This window comes from Miniopterus schreibersii (assembly GCF_964146895.1).
Source record: "Miniopterus schreibersii genome assembly, chromosome: 14".
In the NCBI taxonomy this organism is placed as follows: domain Eukaryota; kingdom Metazoa; phylum Chordata; class Mammalia; order Chiroptera; family Miniopteridae; genus Miniopterus; species Miniopterus schreibersii.
In genome coordinates, this window is record NC_138114.1 from 53421587 (window position 1) to 53437254 (window position 15668).

Genomic DNA, 15668 nt, shown 5'->3' on the forward strand with positions numbered 1-15668 from the left:
CCTCCGCAGGCCGAGGTCAACCCAAGCTAGTTCTCCTTTTTCGAAGTGCAGCAGAGCTGGTCTGTTACCACAGCTTCTGAACTGGAAGGTGTCACCTGCCGTCATAGACAGAGGCTCACCTGACAGTCACTTGAGGACATTAAAGGGCAAGGTAGGAAAACATTTCCAAAGGGAACTGCATCGTGGTTGCATCCAAGAGTCAGAAAGAAGAGGTTCCAACTAGAAGAGAAGATCCCCCCCCCCCCCGCCCAGCGGTGGCTGGGTCACAGACGGCCCTCCCTTGTATTCGCTTGGGTTTTGGACAGAAAGTGGCTTCGGCAGACGCAAGTCAATTTCACTGATGAGCTGATTCATTTCAACGGGTGAGTTACGGGGAGCACTGTGGAGGTACCACAAATATACAGCGCGACTGCCCAGCCAGAAGGGGCGAGCTGAGACAAGAGACCATCTCGGCCAGCTTTTCCACATGTACACAACTGTGCAGCCCCCAGTCCCACAAACAGAACAGCGAGCTCCACAGAAGGGGCCCTGGCTCTCTGGGAGCAGTATTCCCGAAGGTCACAGCCGCCCTGACATTCGGGCCTGGGACTGTATAACACATGCTCCTGTGTCTGGTTTCTTCTGCATCACGTTTGCGAGCGTCTTTCCTCTCTCTCCATGTGTCAGCGATCAGTTCTTTGCCTTGCTGTATAGTACTCCACTGCCCGAGTGAGCCAGGAATTGTTTCCATTCTGCTGGTGATGGGCACTTGGGTTATTTCCAGTTTGACACTGAGATGGACAAAATCATTACGAACAGTCTTGTATGGCTCTGACTGTATGTTCTTGCCTTTTCAAACGTGGAAGCTGAGACCTCGAAACTTACGAGAACGTAAGCTGGAAGTCCAGCGATTCTCTGCAGGACACCTGCACGCCTCCAAGACGAGAGCAAAAGGAGAGAGACCCAGATATTTCCTTAGTCATCCGTCCTGTACTTTTTGTATTTTAAATCTTTAGGTGCTTCTGCTTTCAGGAAATCCCACTTTAAAAATAGCAATTTTTCCCTTTGTAAGTACTTTTCAGCAAAACTTTGAAGCAAAATGTAAGGAACTGATTTTCACCTAAATGATTCCTGAAATGAATCTACTGTCTACCAACTCTCTTTCCCTGAGAAAACTGACCATAACGATTCACCGTAGACCCTAAAGACATGCTCCCGTCTCACCTATAAAAAACTCACACGCCGGGGTGGGGGGCGGTCCGTGGGCAGGAGGAGGCGGGATCCCGACCCGCCCGCCAGCCCCAGCACGGCGCTGCCTTCGAGAGGACCCATCAGGCTCGCCCGTGCGGAGCGTCTCTCTATAGCCCGAGGTAACAGCGAAGCAAGTTCCATCAATATTTATGCTCGTGGAGTTGAAGACTTGCAATTAACTAATACAACAGACAAATGGTTTCTTACTTCAGAAAGGGAGGGGGTGCTACCAATGATTTTCACAGACTCAGAAAACAACTGTAAGCCTGCTAGACCCTGAACAACTAATAGTCTTGATGACACCAGGAAGTTCCATTAAACTCCCCTCTCGTAAATGCGGGGTTTCTTTACCTGCCAATTTCCGCTTTTCACGTTCTTCCTGGAATCACACGTCACGTGGATCTCAAACAACACACCGTCCCTGGAGCCACTTGCTGGCCAGCGCACGGGGCCACCTGTGGCCCCGCTCGGCTCCGCGGTGCACGCATTTACGTTCATCTCGTCTCACTCGTGGCCCCTAAAAATTGAGCTTTCTACACCACCACAGCACCGCTCCCGTGTTTCTGGGCGGCCTGATGTACGGTGACATGTTTAAGACATGGAAGGCGGGTTCTGACTTTACGGATTAGCAGTAAAGCAAGATTTGCAGGATGTGCCCCTAGACTTCTTGGGGAATCACAGAGCCCACAGTAGCGACAAAACATCCCCAGAGAGACGAGGCCGCAGGGAGCTACAGTGACGATCCCTCCCGCCTGACACTAATGTCCCCAAGTCCTACACATCCCCCACCTCAGCTCCCCTGCAGGCAGAACAGCGAGGTACAGGGTTCCAGGCTGCTCGTGCATCACCTCAAATGATAAAGGACAGAGTCATCTCTCTCCAGCCGGATCCTGCCTGCATCCCCAGCCAGCCAGAGAAGTAAAGAAGCTGAAAATTCAAGTTGGGGGACTTGGTTAAAGGGGGATAATGGAAGATGGCGGGGTGAATGCACAGGTTCAGGACTCCCTTCCTGGGCACGTGTGACACCCGAGGATTGCACCTGTGTCCCAAAGGACGCTAAGAGGTAAGAGGAGAAAGGAGGAGATTTTAGGATGTTTTTCTTCTGGACACGTCACCCCAAGCACCCACACACGGACAAATAAAGCATTCCGAATAAAGCCATTTATAAACAACACTCGACAACGCACAGTGCCAGGCTCAGCTCAGCTCAAAAACAACGACTGAGCCACGGCTGGGTCCCAGTCACAGGCTGACGCCGGGGCAGGGCCTCGGGGTGGGCACGCAGAGGTGCGCCCACCTGCAGCTGTGTCTGAAGCGAGTTCGAGAGGACTCTCCCACGTGCCCGCCCAACTCTTCCCCCAAAGCCTGTCACTGCCCGCGGGTCCACCATTACTCAGTCCTTTCTTGAGAGGTATTCAGACTAATGAACGTGGCTCCTTGTGAGTATGTCATATGGAGAATGAACTTCAAGACCCAAGTCAGAAAATTTCGGGAGTCATGAGACCAGTGGCCAGCCGGTAACCTGGGGCCTGCCGGGAATCGGAGAGGGCCCTGGGACCGCTGCTTCGAGCTCAGACCTACTCAAGGGTGGGCTTGGGGGAAGGGGCGCAGGGCTGTGGACTCCACCTGCTTCCTAGACCTCTCCCCAGGTGAGCTTCACTTTGCTCTGAGCCCATGACACCTGCAGCTGCTGGGCTGGGGGTGGGGGGTGTCTGGGTAAGAGGCCCCGGGCAGGGTGCCTGCTCTGGAGTGTTCCTAAATATCAGGGGGCAGCAGGCCTGGCAGGCGCTTCCTTCCTCAGGCCACTCACGGCCAGCCTGTCCGTCTCCACCACTGGGGGCTGACCCCTGCTTGGGCTCCACATGAAACTTGCCCCGACTCCCATCTCCACAGCATCCCTCGGGTGAGATGCAGGCGCTGCTGGGTTTCAAGGCCCCAGGCGCTGGGCAGGCTGGCAAGCAGCCGGCCAGCAGGCAGGGTCCTCGGCAGCCCCTCCCTGGAGAAAACGCGGGGCTCCCCGCCCTCCAGCTGCGCCAGAGGTGGCTCCAGGGCAGACTCAACAAGTTCCCGGGCGGCGCAGCGCCGCCTACAGCCCGGAGAGCCCGCGGGCGCGCCTCGGTGCAGCCGGTGCGCAGGCGGCGCCGCGGCTCCTTCCCCCGCCGCCTCCGGCTCGGGCTGGGGCGCTGGAGTCCACGGGCGGGGGCTCCTCCGCTCCCTCCGGGTCCCCCACCCCACGCACCCGGCCCCGCGGGCCCTGCGCCGCCCCCGCCGCCCCCCCGCGGGTCCGGGGCTCCGCCCGCCTCGGTGCCAGCCAGGCGCACGGGAGGGGCGCGCGGCTCCGGTGCCCTCTCCTCCCGCCGCCTGCTCCCGGAGTCGCTGGGACCCGGGGCCGCCGCAAGGACTTCCCTCCGCTCCCTCCCCCGCTCCGCCCCCGCCTCCCGGCCCAGGCTCCGAGATCTCGCCGAAGACAATTGCAGTAAATGAGGACATCGGAGGAGCACGAAGCCGGGTGGCTGTGGCTGGTGCCGCCGAGCGGCGAGCGAGCAGGCGCGCGGGCGTCCCCGGAGCCCGCCGAGCCGCTGCCGCCTCGTGCGAGTAGCTGAGCCGGGCCGGAGGCACGCGAGCTGCGGAGCGGGGCCGGGGGCCGGGCGGGCCGGGCCCGGGCGGCGGAGGGGGCGGGCGCCGGGCGCGGAGCCGGCCAAGTTCCAGGAGCAGAGCCCTTCCCCACGCCAGCCCGGCCAGCCTCCCCGCGGATGCCCTGCCCGGAGCGCTCCGTGCCGCGCCAGGCTTGCCCGGGTCCACGGCGAGACATGCCCGAGCCAGGCGCTGCACCGACCTCGACTTATCTGTAAGCAGCGGAAGGTAAGCGGAGCCCCACGCGCCCTCTTCCCGCGCCCCGGCGCTCCCTGCACTTGACCGCAGGCAGAGCACCACCTGGACGGGCAAGGACCCCGGCTACGGCTCGCACTCACCCCCATATGGGCTTTGCCTAGGGCTCAGCAGCTCAGGCTCGGGGGGGCCCGGGCGCTCCTGTGCAGTCGGAGCTGACCAGGACCAGATGGGCGCAAGTGGGGGCGGGGGGCGAGGTTATGCAACTGCATCTGGTGTGGCCAGAAAACTGAGGGACGTCCAGCAACTTTGGTGACTGCCAGGGAGGAGCAGGGCTGCATGGCTGCGACGTGGGTTGTAGACAAACGCCACAGCCTCCCGAGCGCCCAACCGCCCTATCCAGGCAGAACTGGGGGGGCAGGGGGTCCGAGGGCCACTGTGTCCCTGGCAGGTTTCGAGGGTTTTAAGTAGTCTCCAAACTAAAGCGAACTGGCAAGTGAGGCTGATTAACTTCAGGGGGATAAGTCTAGGCAGAGGGGCCCTGGCACTAGCCACGGAGGAGAGGTGCTCACAGGAGCAAAGGCAGATGCCCACGTGAAATGCCCGTCTCCTTCCATGGCGCCAGGGCTCGCTGGGGCTGGCACCTTCCTTGGGCTGTGGGCAGGGGTCAGCGCCTGCGGGGCTTCTGGGCACCTGGCATCCTGAGTAAGATCAGGACAGGCGTGGGAAATCAATCATTGGTGCAGATCCAGCCGGTGGGCTTGCAGGAGAGGGCAGGAGGGAGGAGGGCATCTCTGGCTAGCCAGGGCCGGGGCAGTGCCTGGAACCCAAAGTCAAGAGCCAGAGTCTGCATCTTGCTGGTTCATGCTCAGCATCAACATCTCTCCAATAAAGAGCCTGTCCCTGTGACCTCAGCATTCTACTACCCAAAAATATGCCACAGGAAGATGGAGCTAGTAGCTTTAGGGGTGCCAGGAGGCAGGGAGGAGAGGCGCCTCTGGAGTAAATAGGGGAGAAAATGGGTCCTTTGGCTCCTCCACAGAGCAGGGCTCAGGCCCGACCCCTCTCCTGCTGCAGGTCTGTGCCTGGGGCTGGGAGCAGGGGCTGGCCCCTGAGCCAGAAGCGGCAGCAGAGCAGTTTAATTTGACCTTGTCTGCTTAGGCGCTTGGATCCTGCAGAAGCATCCTGAGGTGAACTGGGCAGAGAGGGAAGGAACTTCAGGCTAGCCTGCCCTGGCCAGGAACCCATGCCACCGTTTCACAAGCCCTCAGCTCAGACCAGCCGAGGGTGAGGGCAGGGCACCTGCCTGCAGTTGTCCCTGGGATGTGGGTTTGCTGGGGGGCTACCTTTGCATTTGCCAGCGGGGGACTGTCAAGGTTACAGTGCTGGGAGCCAGAGTGAAAAATACCACCCCAGTCACCTGACCGGGCCATTCCCAGGGAGCGGTGTGTACATATGAACGTGCCTTAACCTCCCTCGGTTTACGCTACGAACGGAGCAGAAAGTAACCATTTCATTTCACTCTGCGGATGCGGGAGGCGCAGGTTTCCACACTCAGGCTGTGCTCTTTATTCAGTCGTATCCTGTTGAATGTTACTTTTCAGTTCATATTTATCTTTGCCATTTTGTTGCAACAATGATTAGTAACCGTACAAGCAGCTCAAAGGAGAAATGGAGCCATGCCATCTGCATGCCTCACCAGATACTAATAATTTACTATCCGTGTTTACTACTTACATTAGATGGCACTGCTACTCGTGACGGTTTTATTAGAGGCGCCTTTGGAGAGAGAGCGTCCAGCACAGCCCCCACTAATTGCGTGGCTCTGTGTACGTTACACTGGCTACAGAGTTTGAGCTTCACTTCACTGAATTCATCATTTCCTTAAAGATGGAGTGGTTCCCATTAATTTCTTTAGCTAAATGAAAGACCTCCGCTTAAAGCCAGGATGCCCTTGAAAAGCGAAGTATGCCTTTGAACTTATTACAGTTGCCTCGACTCCATCTTTTATTGTTGTGACTAAGACTTTGAGCTTTGACTTAAATCAGGCCCATTATCGTATTGAGAAGCACACGGCTGGTAAAGAAACAGCCTAATAAGGCGAAAGCTGGAAGCTCGGTGTCTACACAAAGAGCTTTTCAGAAGCCCTCTGGAAGGCCGGGTGCCCTCCTGCTCTACAGATGCTGGGCCTTCCCTCTTCTGCCACAGTCCTTTCCCCCCATGGCAGAATAGGGCATCTTTGGTTTTTGTTCCCCTCTCTGTAGGAAATAAGAAATTCAGTAAATAAGTAAATAAATGAAAGACTCGTGCACGAAAGGCATTAATCTACCAGGAAGACTCCTGCTCGTGGAAATAAGCAGTCAGAAAAGAAACACGAGTCTCAGAACTAACAGGTGATCACAGCACAGCAGCTGGGCAGATGTGCTCACTTAGCGAGGCATTTGTGTTCTCGGGTCTGACCCCGCCCGTGGCTGCCTCGCTGACAGCAACAATGCTGAACCCTCTCCTATGGCCAGCAGGTTCCGGGCTGCCTCTCAGGGGACAGTGATAAAGAAATCGCAGCTACACGACAGAGCAGCACTGCTAAGGGCCAGCATCCCTTTAGACGGCAGTGACAGGGTCACCAGGCATGTTTTATCCTAAAGCCGTGGACCAGCCACCACATAGCTGAGCAGGTGCATGTCTGGGCCGCTGCTTGGCCAAACAGTGGCACCCAAGGAGCTTGAGTAACCACACATATTATGCAGACGTGAGGCCAACCACAGTCATCTGGAAAATGGGAGGTCATTACAATTCCCCAGACAAAACTGGCATCGTGATTTCAAACAATTATTTCATTCATGCCCAGTACCACACCCCGTTCCCACCACAGTCCCACTGAGTCCTTCCTTCCCCAACCCGAGAGGAGCCGACGTCGTTCAAGAAATAGAACCTTTCTGGTCTCCTCACAGGTTTGATTTTAATATTTCATAATATTATTGGATGACTTCAATATTTTAAAGCAGAATTGAGTGTGATTGATATGACACAGCAATGCTTCTATTATCGTGAAATTCCCAGGCAAACACTGGGATAAGTCTGTATCCGATATTTGAGCTAAGCTGTAACATAAATAGTGAAACATTGTAACTTTTAATCAGTTTATTTTAAAAGTATATTTTACTTACAGATTAAGGAGAGAATAGAGATTTGGTACCATGTTGTGGGGACCCTGATTCATAGAAATGGGCTGTTTAGACGCCATGTCCTGCTAACCAGGAAGCCGTACAAAGTCTAGGTTCAAACCTCTGGACCAGGTATGGCAATGTGTCTGTTTCAGATCCGGAGGTGCTAAGAGGTCTCCAAGCAACCAAGACTCTTAGCTCTCAGACCAAGAAACACTGTCACTTCAGAGACGTTTCCTGGTTCCAAATTCAATGCCTGACATCAAGCCTTTCAAAGGCCCGTCGACCATGAGTCAGTCGTCAGGGTATCAGACTGAGTTGGAGTCACATGGACTCCAGGCACCACTCACACCATGAAGAATGCGTGCAGGGACCTGGAGTTAAACAAAGACATTATCAAGTGACACTCCAGTGACCGGAATAAAAACAAACCCCTCTAACCTGATAGCTCTGCGTCTTCCTGCCCAGTGCATATTCCCAGCTCCTGGGACAGGGAGGAAATTAACTAGAATGCACAGAAGCATCTATTAGGGACAAGAAGGAACAGTGTTTCTAAATTGTAAGCCTTTTGACTAAGACCCTGTTTCAAAGGGGTTTGGAAAGAACTGTCTCCAAAGTCACTACTTGCGAGTGTTGCTTTCAGCGAGTATTGAACTAATTATTCAGAGGCCTGCATGTCCAGAGACACGCTGTGCTTACCCTGTCATCTTACTGTTAGGGAGCCCAGAGAGGGGACTGTGCTGCACACACAGCTTTCACCTGGGTTTTACTCCTCGAGCCACAACAGGGGGGGAAGGAAAATTTTTAAAAATCTTACCAGCAGGCAAAATGCTGGCCAACGTTTATGTAGCAGCTATTATGAAAATTCCAATTCGATCCTTAATAATCCAGCCTTGGGCATGAAATGAAGTGCAGGAAACTGGAGCACGTGAGAGACCCGAGGAGGCGGTGCGGGTGCCGGAAACACCACAGGCAGCCTCGCCAATAACGCTCGCTCCCTGCTCCTCCAGGCTCCGGACAGAACGGGGCGCCGAGGGCCCGGGGCCTCCTCAGCCGCTCGGGAGGAACAGCACAGGGCCCACGTGATCACCGCCCCCTTAGTGGGACGGACCAGTCCTTTTGCTGGCGAGGTGGCTCCCTCCATACTGGTCGTTCCCTGGGCAATACCGTGTTCGCCAATGGCCTGCTTTATCTTTCCCGCATGTCCGTGGCGGTCAGGCTTGAACGCCTCACAGCACCTGCACTTGCTTGCTTTTGGAGCAAGCGATTTGACCTCCTTGGAGGGGTGGGAGGACTAGACGACCAGGCTCCAGAAATGGGCAAGCACCATCTGATATGCAGATGGTGTGTCCAGAATGGACGGCAGGTTGTGGACATGCACTGTCAGGTGGCAGCAGTGGCCGTGGCCACGTGTGAGGTGTTCCCAGTTCGAGTGACGGGTACTCAGGAGGCTCAAGTCCAGGAGGCAAGAGGAGGTGGGAGGGAGGTCAGGACAGGACAAAGGGCCTGCTCTTGAGGCCCCCAAGAGAGAGTGGCCTTGGCTGAGACCAAAGGTGAGATGGGACTCCTGGGCCCAGCACACGCAAGTCCTGGGGATGGAGCCCCGTGGTCAGGTGCTCAGATGTGTGTGGGAAGGATGAGGGGTGACGGTGGGCAGAGGTTCAGGTGTGGGGACTGGAGAGAGGAGAGGCAGTTCAAAGCCGAGCTGAGGAGGAGCCAGCAGGGCAGGACCGGCCTCTGCCCACTGGCGGTGGGGAACCACTGAAGGTTTTGCCAACAGCACACGTTTCCGGAAGCTGAAGTCTGGATAGCTAGAGATAAGCCAGAGCAGAGGAACCGGAGACCAGGTGACGGGGTGACAGGCGAGAATGAACTGGTACCGAGGGTGACTGGTGCCCCTGGGGATGGACAGAAGGGGGCGGCTGTGAGAGAAACATCCTGGGTGGCAGATCTGTGCAGCGTGGCAGGGCATCGAAGATGATGCCCCAGGTAAACCAGGAGGTGGGTCGTGGGTGACATCATGAAAATGGAAGTCGGGGAGCCAGAGGGTTTCCGGGGAAGGAGAGGTTTACTGTTTGAAATCTGAGCATGAGTTTTTAACTGGGAATAGTATTTTTAAACATACATTTTTCATTATCTCTTACTTCTTAGAACTTCCATAAGAAATACTTTCAAAGGATCCACAACACACAGAAATGGTGGACGGACTCGGTACTAATAACAGGCTCTCAGTGAATAGTGAGTGAGCTCGTCACAGTAAACCTGGCCACTGCTTTGCTAGAAATTCAGGGGATCCAGATGAACAGTTTTTGCTTCCATTTCCATCTGTACCTTTTTCTAGCAGAAACGAAAAGGAAGGATCATGGGAGGCTGTGAAAAGGGGGACTGCCTGTAGAGACGGGTGAGCCTCACATCCGGACGCTCAGTTTAGGGGGGGAAATGTATCAAAGATCTGAGTTTTTCTACCACGAAACTCAACCTTAGAGTTTCCTTCGGTAAAAAATTCACTTGGGTAGAAGTTGAATTTGTAAAGAAAGAATGTGCTTGAGTTTACTGACCTCGTATTAGAGTAAAAGACACAAGAAAAAGTGAGAAACGTAGTCTTGCCTTAGACGAATTAAATGCTCTTATCCCCCAAATGCTGGAATCTTCACTGAAAGGAGTTTCCACTAGAGTTTTACCAAGATGTGGAGAGTTCGCTGGGTCAGCTCAAGATAACCAGAGGGGGTCTGCCTCTCAGCCTGAACTCCCATATCAGTCTGACCTCATGACATCAGCCCCGCTGACCGCAGTGCCAGGCCCACCAATTTATCACTTTTTCTAAAATCAATGCCAGAGTGGCACAGGAAGGCTTGGGTTTTTGTTTTTTTCTTCCTTCCTTCCTTGTTGAAATCACATGGCGCAAAAGAAAAGTTCCCAGCTGGTCATGCAGCTGAGGCTCAAACAGCTCAGTGAGTGTGGCCAGGAACCAGTCCCAAGAAAGGTAACCTGAGAGCCCCAGGGTAGCTGCTTTTCTCAACTATTTACTGCGTGTTTGTTTTCATAGCAGCTGTCAGGTTAGCTCGGTGGCTTCACAGAAGTAGTTTCCACCTCCTTTAGCGTGTCCTACAGACCTGTGACCGTATCACAGATTCTTACTGGGCAGGAAGGCTGGGGGTGGGCACCCTCCCCCATGGGGGGGGTCAGCTGCGGAGGGAGTGGTGGAGAGTGAGCAGTATCCCAGGCTCTGGCTCTCCGGTCATCTGAATTCTCTATTGAAGCATCAGTTCTAACTCTAGATCTAAAGAGTCCATGAAAATGACCGCGGCTGCCCCCAGCTTTAAAATAAAAACCTAGGACAGCTTTCTAATCAGCCATCCAAGAAGGCTCAAGCATGTTTCTCTCCAGTAACGTGCCCATGTCATTCGTGTACCTGACATGTTCCTGAGTGTGTCACCCATGTCATCACTCACATCATCACCAGCGGTGGCAGCACCAGGGCCACATACCGAGGGCTGCAGAGGCACCGGCCTCCGGAGCCCTCGTCACAGATCAGGGAGAGAGAGCCGTGTCCAGGCCAGCCGTCCGCATTCGCGCTCCCAGTGCTGCCCAGCCTCCCCTCCTCAGACGCTGACTGGCCCGGGTGGGGTGGGACCAACAGGCTTTCTCTAGGGAGCCAGGCTCGGGAAAGGAGCCCTGGAGGACAATGCGTGTTTCCCTCCTTCCTGCGGGAGCACAGCCTCCCCCTGGGTTCTCTTCTACATGCCTAAAATGCTTTCTTAAAAAACAGAGAAACTAACGCAGAAGTCGTCAAAGGTTCCCCTTCTGCAGCACCTGCGCTCCTGCAAGGCTTCAAGAGGCCAAAGCAAACGGGGCCACGAGCTTTCGGAAAGACGTGTGTAGGGTGCATGTCCTCGCCGGCCCTGCTCGCTCACGACGACGCAGCTCTTCCTAAACCCACAGCCTGTCCCACGGTCTCCCTCCTGTCGCCACAGGCCTGGTGAAGGGAGAGGGCGCCAGCTCCAAGGGGGTGCTGGGCAGATTACAGACAGAGGCAGGACACAGAAGAGAAACTTACAGTCGTTACAGAGTCTGTTACATCGTCCGTTACAATGTAACACTGTGCTTCACAGAACCGGAAACTAGGGGGCCCTGCCTCGGATGCCTGCCCCCTCCCCCCCCGGATTTTGTTTTGCCCCAGGAGGAACTGTCAGGTCCCGTTATGGACGGAGAAGGGTGGCTGTAGCTGCTCCCGAAAGAGCAGCTGAGAAGCTGACGGTGTGGCTCCATCCCCAACAGGCCCGTGCCCCTGCCCGGCCACAGCAGGCGGGAAGGATGTGGCTCACCTGGAACCTCCATTCCTGAGCACCGGCCCTTCCCTCCTGTGTCTGTCTGTCCGTCTGTGTGGTTCTCACCTGTGTGCCCCCTTCCTGTGGTCTCTCTCCTTTTGGTTCCTCACTTCCCTTTCCTTCCTCTCCGTGTTCATCCTGACAGACACATAGTCCTGCAGAATTATGTTTCTAAATATTGATTTTATTTACTGGATATAATTTTACATTCTGTGTTCTCAATTCAAAGTAAGGGGAAATGGAGGGTATTTATTGATGGTAATAGATGGGCACGCACGTGGCCTTGCCAGAGACGGACTGTACCCTGACCTCCAGCTGATCCATTATAGCAAACGGGTCCCTCCCAGCAGAAGTCCTGCCCGGGTGTCCAGTGTGGAGCCCCGAGATTCAGCTGGGAGAAGCGGCAGGGGGAACATACTCTTTTGACGTAGTTATTTCTTGGAAAAATCAATGTTCTAATTTTAGCTTCAGATCATGAGTCAAAACATGCCATTTAGTAAAAAAAAAACATATGGATTCGTCATAGTTCATCAAAAAGGCAAAACACTCCCCACGCCTATTCCAGTGGGTACGTGTTTTCACGAGAGTGAGTCTCCCGTGAAGTCTAAGACAGAGAGGCCAGCTCTTCCGCAGCCCAGCAACGCCCACCTCCGTGGGCCCGAAACCACCCGGTGACTGTTGTGAAATGACCTGGAACCATCCAAGAAATGGAGCAAGGGGGACGTTTGCTACAACAACCCAACGTGCTCATGAGCTACGCTCAGAACTGCAGGCCCACGTCTACCATTTCCCGTAACTGCCGTGTCTGTGGGGGAGAGGAGAGCAGCAGGGAAATTACTGATCTTACGTGTGATTTTACTGAGTTTTTGGAACCAGGCTTTTTGGGCGCTATTTGTTAACAAAGCCAACTGCTGCAAATAAAATTAATTATGTACACTGATGTAACGTCCCATTTGGAAGAGGCATTTTTTCCAGTTGATTTTCTCCAATATCATAAAATTTTGCTAATTCATTTCTGCTAATTGAGATTCCATTTTGGACAGAAATGAGAAAGGGTTACCGTCAGTATAAGCTGAGAATCAGAGAACGGAGGACACCGTGAAACACACACCAGGAGGATAGTCTGGTCATCTTCTGGACCTTAGAGACCCTCAACCCCACGCCCCAAGCACCCGTGTGAACGGGTGGCTCCCTCCTCTGTCCCCGCTCGGTGGAAGCAGGCCGGCGGGGGTCCACGGGGCAGCACTGGCTTACATCGTGGGACTGCAGAATCGACTGTAGGTTTCCTGTTGGTTAAAGTGTGTTTTCTGGAATCATGGATATGAATGAACTGGGCCCAGCCTCCGATGGTTTTTCTTCTCACTCAGAACCTGCTCTGAAACCCGGCGAGTGGCCTTCGGCCTGCTTCTGGTGGGATGGCCGTCAGTCCTAAATGAGGGCGGACCCCCGCAAGATCCCACCAATCAAGAGAACGGGGACTTGGGCAGGTCCCTTCTGACACGCTGCAACAGGCCAGCACCCTCCCTAAATGCTCGGTCTCGAGTGGCGTTTATTTAGCTACCCCACTTTAGTCCCCTAATCAGGGACCTCTGAGGAAGAGAAAGGAGGTCTGGGGAAATTCATTTGGGTGCATTAAAGGGAATTAGGCAGGATAATGAACTTACCTAGGACAGCCCAGGGTCTATAAGCCCTCAGCTCTGCCCCAGGCCGGGATCCTTCCCTGGGCCAGCAGGGCTCGAGTTCACTGCTTCACCACAGGGAGGAACTCACTCCTTCCTCAGGGAGGTGCTGCGTCTCTCCCTCCCCCCCAGGAAGCCGCTTGTTAAAGACCCTCCGGCTCATTTCTCCGCCCCCATTCCGAGGGGCCTGCCGCTCAGGCACTCCCTGGGCATATGGGAGAAAATGCTGACCCAATTAATCTTGAGTTGCAGCCAGCATCTCCGACTCCAAGGTGTCTCAGCAGCAGGAAAGCCACTAGAAAAACCAATAATATCACAGGGTCCCTTTGCAGACTCGCCCGACTGCTTGCCTGACTCTTCTGCTGTCTCCACTGATGGATGGGACGCCGGGAGGGCTTGGCAAGGCTGTGCCACTCACCAGCCCCCACTGTCAGTCCACTGCACCCTGTGCCACGTGGATCACAGCCCAGGGCCACACTGGAGCCTCTCAGGGCAGACACGCTAAGAATGCAACGGATCCGTGGACTTCTGTCGTCACCTTCAGACGCCCACAAAGTTTCCTCCAGACTATCCAGGCCGATTATAGGCCCAATTCATTTTAGTTCTGGTTGAAACAGACGGGTTTGCTCGTACACAGATACGTCTTCCACTAACCACACTCTGGCTCGCCCGACCTGCCCAGCCGTGTCTGGATACGTACACGTGTGCAGCTGTACATACCTGTGCCCGTGAGCACACACACTATCTAAACTTTGAAATTCATGTCACTCAAGGCTCCTCAACATAACAAAAGAGACCGGAGACCGTGTCGACCCTAACCTAGAAATTTCTGGGTTTTTCTTCCTCTAGGCAAGTGCTGACACTGTCCAGAGCCTGGCCTGTCACTCGGCCCGAGCTGTGGGCTGCCTCTGCCCCTTGTTTCTGTAACTGGCAGACAGGTGACCACCACTGTGAGCCCCCTCCTGGGAGCAGGGCAATCGCTCACCCAAAGCGCAGTCTCAGCACACCCGGGACCGTGTCTGCTGTCTTCCAGACGAGGGGTGGACCACTCTTTCACTTAGCACTGTTTCCCTGGGTTTCTCTGATGCTAAACAGCGTTTACAAGGAGCACTTCACTGGCCGCACTGAGTGGATGTGGACCCTCGTTTCCTCACCGTTTACCGAGTGTTAGGCCGGCAGTTTCTCCGTTTCACGCCCTTATGGCTGGAGCGAGCGTGTTTATTATTTCAGCTATTAATTTAAAGCAGAGGCAACTCTCCACCACTCATCTAAAAGTACGGGGCTCATATATTGACAACTCACATCTGATGATGAAATTTAACTTGAGGGAAATTACGACATTTATATTCCAAACAGCTCCCTGCCATCCACGCTCCCGGAGCCAGACTGGCACAGCCACGATGAGCCATTTTTACCTGAAAACAGCACAGTCCAGTGAATTCTAAAACACGCGGTTTTCTTACGAAAAATAAGCTTCACGCACTCCTGCTGATTTAGAGCTGAGAGATTCACTTCGAGAGCCAGAGTCCACCCTCCTCGGGGACCCAGCCACGGCAAGCCCTGGTCGGAAATGCCACGTTGGGTCCATGCTCAGTCCAAACCTCACAGCAGCCTTCCCTGAGCCTGTGCCCGGGGCCAGGGGAGCTCCTGGGACCCACCTGGAGGGTCTCTGTATAACCTGCACCCAGATCCTGTGTGGCACAGGGCCAGGGAATGTACCAGCTCTCTGATGCTTTTTGGAGTTTCTCACTGGTCACTTCAGTTTCCCAGGACAGGGACAGTGGCTTTGAGCATGGGATTTAAGGGAATATAGGATGCAAGTGAAAAGTCTTGTGTCTCAGCTTCTCCATCAGAGGCTGGGAGAGACAGGACCTCCCCTACGAGGCGATCACGAGGGCCCAGGAGGGTGCCGGAGAAGGCTGGCGTGTGGCCAGGACACGGAGCGTGTGGACTGAGCGATGACATCGCCAGGAGCGGGTGCGCATCCAGTGGCCGAGTGAATGCTCGAAGGAGCAATGCACGGACGCGTGTGCCGGAAGGGGCCACGTGTCTCATGGACTGTCGCCTACAGGACGCCCCATCTTCTTTCATGACGAAATCGCTTTCTTAATGGGAAAGACGCGTCTGCCTTAATATGAAAGGAACTCGCAATGTCCAGGGAAATTCTATTCTGAAGCTTTAGAAAAATGTCATCCGGCCACAAAAGAACTCAACCTCATCTGCAGCCCAAATAAGTCAACCACGAACCCTCCCGGGCGTCCTCCCCGCCCGCGCAGCAAGGACGACTCAATCCTGTTACTTAAAAGAAGACTCAGCAACCACGCGCCGAACGGATGAACATCTCTATTTATTACCATCGTCTTTACTTACAAGGGAATTATTTTTATATAATTAGCAACTCCCTGTAAAACAGAGACAAGCTTAGGAATAATAATAAT

The 15668-nt window shown here is 54.5% G+C and overlaps 2 protein-coding genes across 5 annotated transcripts in view; one reads left to right on the top strand and one right to left on the bottom strand.

Annotated features, from left to right (window-relative positions):
• The window catches only part of DOCK1 (dedicator of cytokinesis 1), a 288043-nt gene that overhangs the window by 117140 nt on the left and 155235 nt on the right, over positions 1–15668 (bottom strand). The gene's annotated exons all lie outside the window — the stretch shown is intronic.
• The window catches only part of INSYN2A (inhibitory synaptic factor 2A), a gene marked incomplete at both ends in the record, with an annotated part of 39046 nt that continues 27399 nt past the window's right edge, over positions 4022–15668 (top strand). The window contains one exon of the mRNA XM_081157831.1: positions 4022–4092. The remainder of the gene's footprint in view (positions 4093–15668) is intronic.